The sequence below is a fragment of the Nycticebus coucang genome, chromosome 3 (assembly GCF_027406575.1).
Source record: "Nycticebus coucang isolate mNycCou1 chromosome 3, mNycCou1.pri, whole genome shotgun sequence".
NCBI lineage: Eukaryota > Metazoa > Chordata > Mammalia > Primates > Lorisidae > Nycticebus > Nycticebus coucang.
The window spans coordinates 68,301,603-68,311,490 of NC_069782.1; positions in this window are offsets into that span (position 1 = coordinate 68,301,603).

A 9,888-nucleotide genomic window follows, 5' to 3' on the forward strand; every position below is an offset into this window, starting at 1 on the left:
AAAAATAGATCTGCCATTCAATCCTGTAATTCCTCTGCTGGGCATATACCCAGAAGACCAAAAATCACAACATAACAAAGATATTTGTACCAGAATGTTTATTGCAGCCCAATTCATAATAGCTAAGTCATGGAAAAAGCCCAAGTGCCCATCGATCCACGAATGGATTAATAAATTGTGGTATATGTATACCATGGGATACTATGCAGCCTTAAAGAAAGATGGAGACTTTACCTCTTTCATGTTTACATGGATGGAGCTGGAACATATTCTTCTTAGTAAAGTATCCCAAGAATGGAAGAAAAAATACCCAATGTACACAGCCCTACTATGAAACTAATTTGGGGCTCTCACATGAAAGCTATAACCCAGCTACAACTTAACAAAAGGGGGAAGTGGGAAAGGGTGGGGTGGGTAGAGGGAGGGGAATCGGTGGGATCTCACCTGTGGTGCATATTACAGGGGTATTTGCGAAACTTGGTAAAGGTAGAATGTAAATGTTTTGGCACAGTAACTGAGATAACGCTGGAATGGCTATGTTAACCACTGTGATAAAGCTGTGTCAAATGGTTTATGAGGTGAGTGTATGATGCCCCATAATCATATCATTGTATACAGTTATGATTTAATAAAAAATAAATAAATAAATAAATAAATAAAAAAAATCAAATCAGAGATCAATGAAATTGAAAACAAAAGAATCATTCAGAAAATTAATGAAATAAAATGTTGGTTTTTTGAAAAAATAAATTAAATAGATAAACCATTGGCCAGACTAACGAGAAATAGAAAAGTAAAATCTCTAGTAACCTCAATCAGAAATGATAAAGGGGAAGTAACAACTGATCCCACAGAGATACAAGAGATCATCTCTGAATGCTACCAGAAACTCTATGCCCAGAAATTTGACAAAGTGAAGGAAATGCATCAATATACGGAATCACACCCTCTCCCTAGACTTAGCCAGGAAGAAATAGAGCTCCAGAACAGACCAATTTCAAGCACTGAGATCAAAGAAAAAATAAAAAATCTTCCAACCAAAAAATGCCCTGGTCCATATGGCTTCACACCAGAATTCTGTCAAACCTTGAAGGAAGAGGTTATTCCTGTACTGCAGAAATTATTCCAAAAATTGAGGAAGAAGGAATCTTCCCCAACACATTCTATGAAGCAAACACCGCCCTGATACCAAAACCAGGAAAAGACCCAAACAAAAAGGAGAATTTCAGACCAATCTCACTCATGAATATAAATGCAAAAATTCTCAACAAAATCCTAGCCAATAGATTACAGCTTATCATCAAAAAAGTCATTCATCATGATCAAGTAGGCTTCATCCCAGGGATGCAAGGCTGGTTTAACATACGCAAGTCCATAAACGTTATCCACCATATTAACAGAGGCAAAAATAAAGATCACATGATCCTCTCAATAGATGCAGAAAAAGCATTTGATAAAATCCAGCATCCTTTTCTAATTAAAACACTGAAGAGTATAGGCATAGGTGGCACATTTCTAAAACTGATTGAAACTATCTATGACAAACCCACAGCCAATATTTTACTGAATGGAGTAAAACTGAAAGCTTTTCCTCTTAGAACTGGAACCAGACAAGGTTGTCCTCTGTCACCTTTACTATTCAACATAGTGCTGGAAGTTCTAGCCAATACAATTAGGCAAGACAAGGAAATAAAGGGAATCCAAATGGGAGCAGAAGAGGTCAAACTCTCCCTCTTTGCTGACAACATGATCTTATACATAGAGAACCCCAAGGACTCAACCACAAGACTCCTAGAAGTCATCAAAACATACAGTAATGTTTCAGGATATAAAATCAATGTCCACGAGTCAGTACCCTTTGCATACACCAATAACAGTCAAGATGAGAAGCTAATTAAGGACACAACTCTCTTCACCATAGTTCAAAGAAAATGAAATACCTAGGAATATACCTAACGAAGGAGGTGAAAGACCTCTATAAAGAAAACTATGAAATCCTCAGAAAGGAAATAGCAGAGAATATTAACAAATGGAAGAACATACCATGCTCATGGACGGGAAGAATCAACATTGTCAAATGTCTATACTTCCCCAAGTAATCTTCCTATTCAATGCCATGCCTATCAAAATACCAACATCGTACTTTCAAGATTTGGAAAAAATGATTCTGCATTTTGTATGGAACCGGAAAAAACCCCGTATATCTAAGGCAGTTCTTACTAATAAAAATAAAGCTGGGGGCATCAGCATACCAGATTTTACTCTGTACTACAAAGCCATAGTGCTCAAGACAGCATGGTACTGGCACAAAAACAGAGACATAGACACTTGGAATCGAATTGAAAACCAAGAAAGGAAACTAACATCTTACAACCACCTAATCTTCGATAAACCAAACAAGAACATACCTTGGAGGAAAGACTCCCTATTCAATAAATGGTGTTGGGAGAACTGGATGTCTACATGTAAAAGACTGAAACTGGACCCACACCTTTCCCCACTCACAAAAATTGATTCAAGATGGATAAAGGACTTAAATTTAAGGCATGAAACAATAAAAATCCTCCAAGAAAGCATAGGAAAAACACTGGAAGATATTGGCCTGGGGAAAGACTTCATGAAGAAGACTGCCATTGCAATTGCAACAACAGCAAAAATAAACAAATGGGACTTCATTAAACTGAAAAGCTTTTGTACAGCTAAGGAGACAATAACCAAAGCAAAGAGACAACCTACACAATGGGAAAGGATATTTGCATATTTTCAATCAGACAAAAGCTTGATACCTAGGATCTATAGAGAACTCAAATTAATCCACATGAACAAAGCCAACAATCCCATATATCAATGGGCAAGAGACATGAATAGAACTTTCTCTAAAGACGACAGACGAATGGCTAACAAACACATGAAAAAATGTTCATCATCTCTATATATTAGAGAAATTCAAATCAAAACAACCCTGAGATATCATCTAACCCCAGTGAGAATGGCCCACATCACAAAATCTCAAAACTGCAGATGCTGGCACGGATGTGGAGAGAAGGGAGCACTTTTACACTGCTGGTGGGACTGCAAACTAGTACAATCTTTCTGGAAGGAAGTATGGAGAAACCTGAAAGCACTCAAGCTAGACCTCCCATTTGATCCTGCAGTCGCATTACTGGGCATCTACTCAGAAGCGAAAAAATCCTTTTATCATAAGGACACTTGTACTAGACTGTTTATTGCCACTCAATTTACAATCGCCAAAATGTGTAAACAGCCTAAATGCCCACCAACCCAGGAATGGATTAACAAGCTGTGGTATATGTATACCATTGAATACTATTCAGCCATTAAAAAAAATGGAGACTTTACATCCTTCGTATTAACCTGGATAGAAGTGGAAGACATTATTCTTAGTAAAGCATCACAAGAATGGAGAAGCATGAATCCTATGTTCTCAATTTTGATATGAGGACAATTAATGATAATTAAGGTTATGGGCGGGGGAAGCAGAAAGAGGGACGGAGGGACTGTGGTGGGGCCTCGGTGTGTGTCACACTTTATGGGGGCAAGACATGATTGCAAGAGGGACTTTACCTAACAATTGCAATCAATGTAACCTGGCTTATTGTACCCTCAATGAATCCCCAACGATAAAAAAAATAAAAAGAAAAAAACAATAGCAGATGCTGGCAGGGGTGGAACAAGGTGGTGGCTGAGTAACAGCTTCCTTGCAACAGGAAGCAGTGAGATTAGGGAGAGAAAAATCCAGGCATTTCTGGTTTGTGGGCTCTGCCCAGAAACATCCCATTGTAAATGTTTTCTGCAGGGAGAAGTGAGAAACTTCTGAACCCAGGAGGAGGACAAAAGCAGTGGAGAAGTGGCAAGTTGTTGCAAATGGGCTCCCACAGCTGTAGCTACAACAGCAGCAAGATTGCAGACAGGGAAAGCCTTCCCTGTGGGGTGTTTTGTTTGTTTTGATATGGACACTTGGTTGAATTACCTTGGGAGAACTTGGGCAAGAATGCAGATGATGTTAATCCTTGTCCAGGGCACAGGACTGAGCCACTGGGCCAGAACAGAGCTGACATTGTTCAGCCGTGGACCATGCACACAGCCATTGTGGGAAAACTGCCCCTACAGGGTCTGCCCTCAGGGTTGCAGAACAAGGCTCTGGCTGGGAGACCTTGGGTGAGTGATCTAGTAACTGTGAGCAGCACCAAAAGCTGGGACTGAGATGCCAGGGAAGAGTGGAGCTTTCAGTATTTGGTAGTGGGAGGGCTGCTTTGGAGCCTTGGCCCTCAGAGGCATAGAGTGAGGCTATTAGAACCAGAGAGGTTTTAGAGAACCAGATAAGCAGCCAGCCATTTCAGGAGAGATTCCAGTGACAAGTGCTTTCCTGGGAAAGCTTCTGCTTAGCCAAGGTCAATGGCTTAATGGTATCTTTTAAGTGTGCCGAGGAGAGATTCAGGATCTCAACCCTGCAGGGTTTGAGGGCAAAGTGGTCAGCAGAGGCTGTATCAGCATTGTGATTAGTATCTCATACCTCAGAAGATCAGTTGTTGCCCGGACAATATTCAGCAAGATATATACACTGCTTTGTTTTGGGATGTTTTTTTTTTTTTAATTTCAACTTCCCCACTCCCCCTAGATTTTTCCTTTTTTTATTTTTTTTTGTTTCTTCATTTTTCTAGTGTAAATATAATTTTCCATTGTTGCCTTCTTTAATAATAAGAACTTCATTTTGGCCAGTGTTTCTCCCCCTGCTTTTGGTTTTCTCCCCAATTTTATCCTGTAATGTTTTCTGTTTGTTTGGTTTGGTTTCATTTATAGTATTTTTCTCTTTCCTCTCTATTTGGTGGAGTTGGGGTACCACGTTTGCTCAGGCTGGCAAAGAGCTGCTGACCTAAAGGCAACCATGCAAACCAGCACCCCAAGAAGTTGGGGGTTTTTAAGGTGTGGGTCAAAGTACCCTATTGTACACTTTGATTATTCCTATCTACCTCTTTCTGTGCCTCTTTTCTTTTTGTCAGTATTCCCTTTTACTCACCCCCTCTCCTTTCTCTTTTTTCTCTTTTAAAAATCTTTTTTCCCTTCTTGCTCTTCAATCTTCTCATCCTTCTGGTCCCGTAGCAAAAGGACTTATTGAAACCTTAGGCCAGAGGACAGACATGTAGCCCACCTCTCCCAAGCCACCAGGTGAGAGGAAAGGCGGTCTGGACCTTCCTGTGTGTGGATTATTGGAGTGGACAGACAGCTGGAGACGCGCAGCGAACTGGTGCTATTAAACCTTTGTCGGAGACATAACCTGCAAATATCTTCTCCCATTCTGAGGGCTGTTTGCTTGCTTTACTTACTGTGTTCTTGGCTGTGCAGAAGCTTTTTAGCTTGATCAAGTCCCAATAGTGTATTTTTGAAGCAGCTTCAATTTCCCGGGGGGGGGGGGTCATTCTCATAAAAAACTCGCCCAACCCAATTTCTTCGAGGGTTTTCCCTACACTCTCTTCTAGTATTTTTATAGTTTCATGTCTTAGGTTTAAATCTTTAATCCAGTGAGAGTCTATCTTGGTTAATGGTGAGAGGTGTGCGTCCAGTTTCAGTCTTCTACAGGTTGCCAGCCAGTTCACCCAGCACCATTTGTTAAATACACACAGTCAATATCATATTGAATGGAGTTAAATTGGAATCATTTCCACTTAGATCTGGAACCAGACAAGGCTGCCTATTGTCTCCATTGCCCTTTAACATTGTAATGGAAGTTTTAGCCACCGCAATTAGGGAAGAAAAGGCGATCAAGGGCGACAAACTTTTACCGAAACTCAAAAATGGCGATTGGCCATGGAAGGTGGTTACCATGGTAACAGTATAAACTGCAAACCAGGTATAAGTCTCAAAAACCACTCACAGCGCCACCTGGTGTCCAGAAAGTATATTGCAGCATGAATATATTGCTACGAAAGTTGATCCCTACAGCAGACATATAGACATTTATAGGTATATTTCTACCACAAGAATATTTTTGCAGTTGGTGCCTTTTTTTGTTGTTGTTTTGTTTTGTTTTTTGGTTTTCGTGGATTTTTTTTTTGCTGTTGTTTTCTTTTTGTCTGATTTTTCCTCACCATTTTCTTAGAGGATATTTCGATAATTTTTTATTATTACATTTTATATAGATATATTTTTTATTTCTATGTCTTCTCATTTTAATTTCTTCTTTCTTCTCACTTAACATTCCTTCTAACACCACTTTTTTCTCTCTTTTTTCCTTTCTTTCAATTATTTTACGATTATAACTATTTTTGTTGCAGTTGTTCTTATATTGCTGTTGTCGTGGCTATTGCTTGTATGTTTATGTGTTTCCATCTGTCTCTTTATCTATGGGCCCATGTGCCTGGTAATCTTTGTATCTGTTTATTTGTTCATTTGGTCTCAATGAGCTTGGTGTTACGACCTGTAACCCGAAGCTCCTAACACCCCCCTCCACTCTCACTCTGTGAACTGGAGACCTGTCTCCTCAGGAGTCCAGATTCTTGGATGAACTCTCAAGAGGTGTAGACAGGACCTGGACTGCAGCTGGCCAGTGCTGACTCTGTAGTAAAGGAACAAGAAGACAACAGTCGGCTGAGAGGGAATTACACTGGAGCGGTGGTGCCCCGAGGTGCAGAGCAACAGCCGTCTTCAGCAATAACAAGGCACACCGCCAGATATCCCATAGACTCTCCTCCTGTCTTCCTGGGCAACCTGATGAGGCCGAGCATCTTCTCAGATGGCAACCACCATGGAACAGACCTGGGACTGAAACACAGGCCCCGTGAGTAAAGGGTTTTCCTGAGACGGTACCGACCTGGGTGGAACATGGGGACTAGAAAACACAACCACAGAGCCGGGAAACTCCTAGAGTGGGGCTGATTCAGAGAACCACTCTACTGAGCCTAAGACGCACCTGGCCCTTAGGGGATCACCAGCCTATAGACAAGGGAGGCCAAGAGGCTACAGCCAACAACTGATCGTGCTGCTAATACAAACCCGCAGGACTAAAGACAGGGCCTGAGACACAGGTTCTGGGAACTCAAATCAGCCTCTCCTCTGCAGAGGAATCTGGCAAGGTCAGAAACAAACTCCCACAGGATTGTTCCCTTCACCCAGTAACATAAACTAAGGGTGGGGCTGGAACTGAGTGAACACCTCCAGCCTCCATCAAGTGCCCGAGGTTGACAGGCCACGCCACTCCCTACTGGATAAAGACAGAGAATAACGGCCTAGTCGAGCAGACTAGTCACAGACTACCCTGTGACTTAGGCAGGTGCAAACCCCTGGAGTATCTGCTTATTGCAGACAACTGACTGGGTCACAGCCCTGTGGGGCTAGCAGAGACTGGGTGTAACAGAGCTGCAAGGTGGGGAAGGAGGCATCAATCTTCCCAGACTGATCTATTTACTGGTGGCTCTTCCTGACTCCACGCAGCACTGGAGCAAGCCATTTTAGAGCAGTCACCAGACCCCTGTGACCCAGTTCCCAGGAACCTCTTCAAATCTCCCACCCGAGGCAGCTGCTGACTGAGACAATTGACTTGGACCTTTTGAACTGAGTCACTCACCTGGGGACTATCCAGGTGGTGCCCTGGGTGTGTGGTTGTAGGAAGGTTTGATTTTCCTTTTCCATTTGTTGCCTGTGGTGGGTGGGGTGACTTAATTCCTGGTATTTCTCCACAGCTGAGACTTCAACCCAGAGTAACTCTTTCACTAAGGTCACATAGAAAGCAGCTGAAAACAAGTCAGAACCACTTGGGCCTCTCTACACCAAACAGGGCCCCAGTTTCTCAGGCCACAGCACTGTACGGGTCCTCGACAAAACACCAGAGGAAAATCAAAGGGAGTAAAACAATCATGGGGCAGAATCAGTGGAAAAACTCTGGTAACATGAATAACCAGGATAGATCAACCCCCCCAAGGAAAGATACGGCAGATGTAATTGAAGATCCCATTCACAAACAACTGGCTGAGATGTCAGAAATCGAATTCAGAATTTGGATGGCAAACAAGATTAACAAAATGGAATTAGGAATTCGTGGAGAAATTCAAAAGCTGTCTCAAGAATTTAACGAATTTAAAGACAAAACCACGAAATACTTAGACACACTGAAACAAGAATTTGCAGCTCTCAAAGATATGAAAAATACAGTAGAATCCCTTAGCAACAGAATGGACCGAGCAGAAGAAAGGATCTCTGACATCAAAGATAAAGCCTTGGAACGCTCCCAAACTCTCAAAGAGGAAGAGAAATAGAGAGCAAAAATGGATCACTCACTCAGAGAGCTCTGGGATAACTCGAAGAAGGCAAATATCCGTCTCATAGGAATTCCTGACACAGATGAAGTGGCCTCACTGGGCACAGAGGCCCTTCTGCATGAAATTATGAAAGAGAATTTTGCAGACATGCCTAAAGAACCTGAAATTCAGATAGCAGATAAATGCCCAAAGGAAAAATGTCCTGTACTTGAATATTCATTCCATCACAATTCACAATTGCAAAGATGTGGGATCAACCCAACTGTCCATCAATTCATGAGTGAATTGATAAAGTGTGGAATATGTATACTATGGAGTAACAATCATAAAAAAGGGGATCCTGGTGGCGCCTATGGTTCAAAGGAGTAGGGTGTTGGCCCCATGTGCCAAGGTGGTGGGTTCAAGCCCAGCCCTGGCCAAAAACTGCAAAAAAAAAAAAAAAAAGGTAATCCTTTTGTTAACAACCTGGATGGAAGTGGGGACCATTCTTCTAAGTGAAATATCACAAGAATGGTAAAACAAACACCATATGTAATCACTATTAAATTGGAACTAATTGATCAACACTCATGTGCATGTATATAAAACAGCTGAAACCAAGCAGGTGGAAGGGAGAGGAGGGACAGGTAAACTCACACCTAACAGATACAATGCATACTATCTTGATGATACACACACTTATAACTGACTAAAACTGCGGGAAAGCAATCCATGTAACCAAAATCTTTATACCCCTGTAATATCCTGACAAGGGGGGAGTAAGAATACCATTCTTCCTTTTAAGTTTTCAATTTAATTTTTCTTTAGTGTAAAAAACACTTGAGTCTCTAATAAAAATCTTGCACTACCAAAAAATGACAGATAAAATCAAATGCATTTGTTTAGTATGTGTGCAATATGATGTTTTGAAGTAGAGACACATTGTCAATGCTTAAATATAGATAATTGACATGTGCATTACCTCACATAATTATTTTGTGAGGAAATCAATTAGCATTTACTCTCTTAACAATTTTCAACAATACGATAGTATGTCATCACTAAATCTAATCGCCTTCCGGTACAATAGATCTCTAATCTTATTCCTCCTAACTACAATTTTCCATCATTTGACCACCACTTCTCCTTCAATTTCCCTAGCATCTAACAATCACTATTCCACTCAATAATTTCACGAGATCAATATTTTTAGATACTACATATGAGTGAGTTCATGTGGTATTTATTTTTCCTTGCCTGGCTTATTTTACTTAACACAATGAATGTCCTCCATGTTTATCTATGTTGATAGAAATCACAGCATTTCCTTCTTTTTGTGGTTTTATAGTATTAAGTTGTGTATGTACATCATAAATTTAAAATCCATTCATCCTTCGATTTGATGGACATTAAGATTGATTTCCTGCCTTGGCTATTGTCAACAGTGCTGTAATAAATGTGAGGGTTCAGATATCTCTTTGAAGCACTGTTTTATTTCTTTTGGATGAAGACTCACTAGAGGGATTGCTGTATCATATGGTAGTTCTATTTTTTTTTTTTGAGACAGAGTTTCACTATGTCACCCTTGGTAGAGTGCTGTGCCATCACAGCTCACAGCAACCCCAAACTCTTGGGC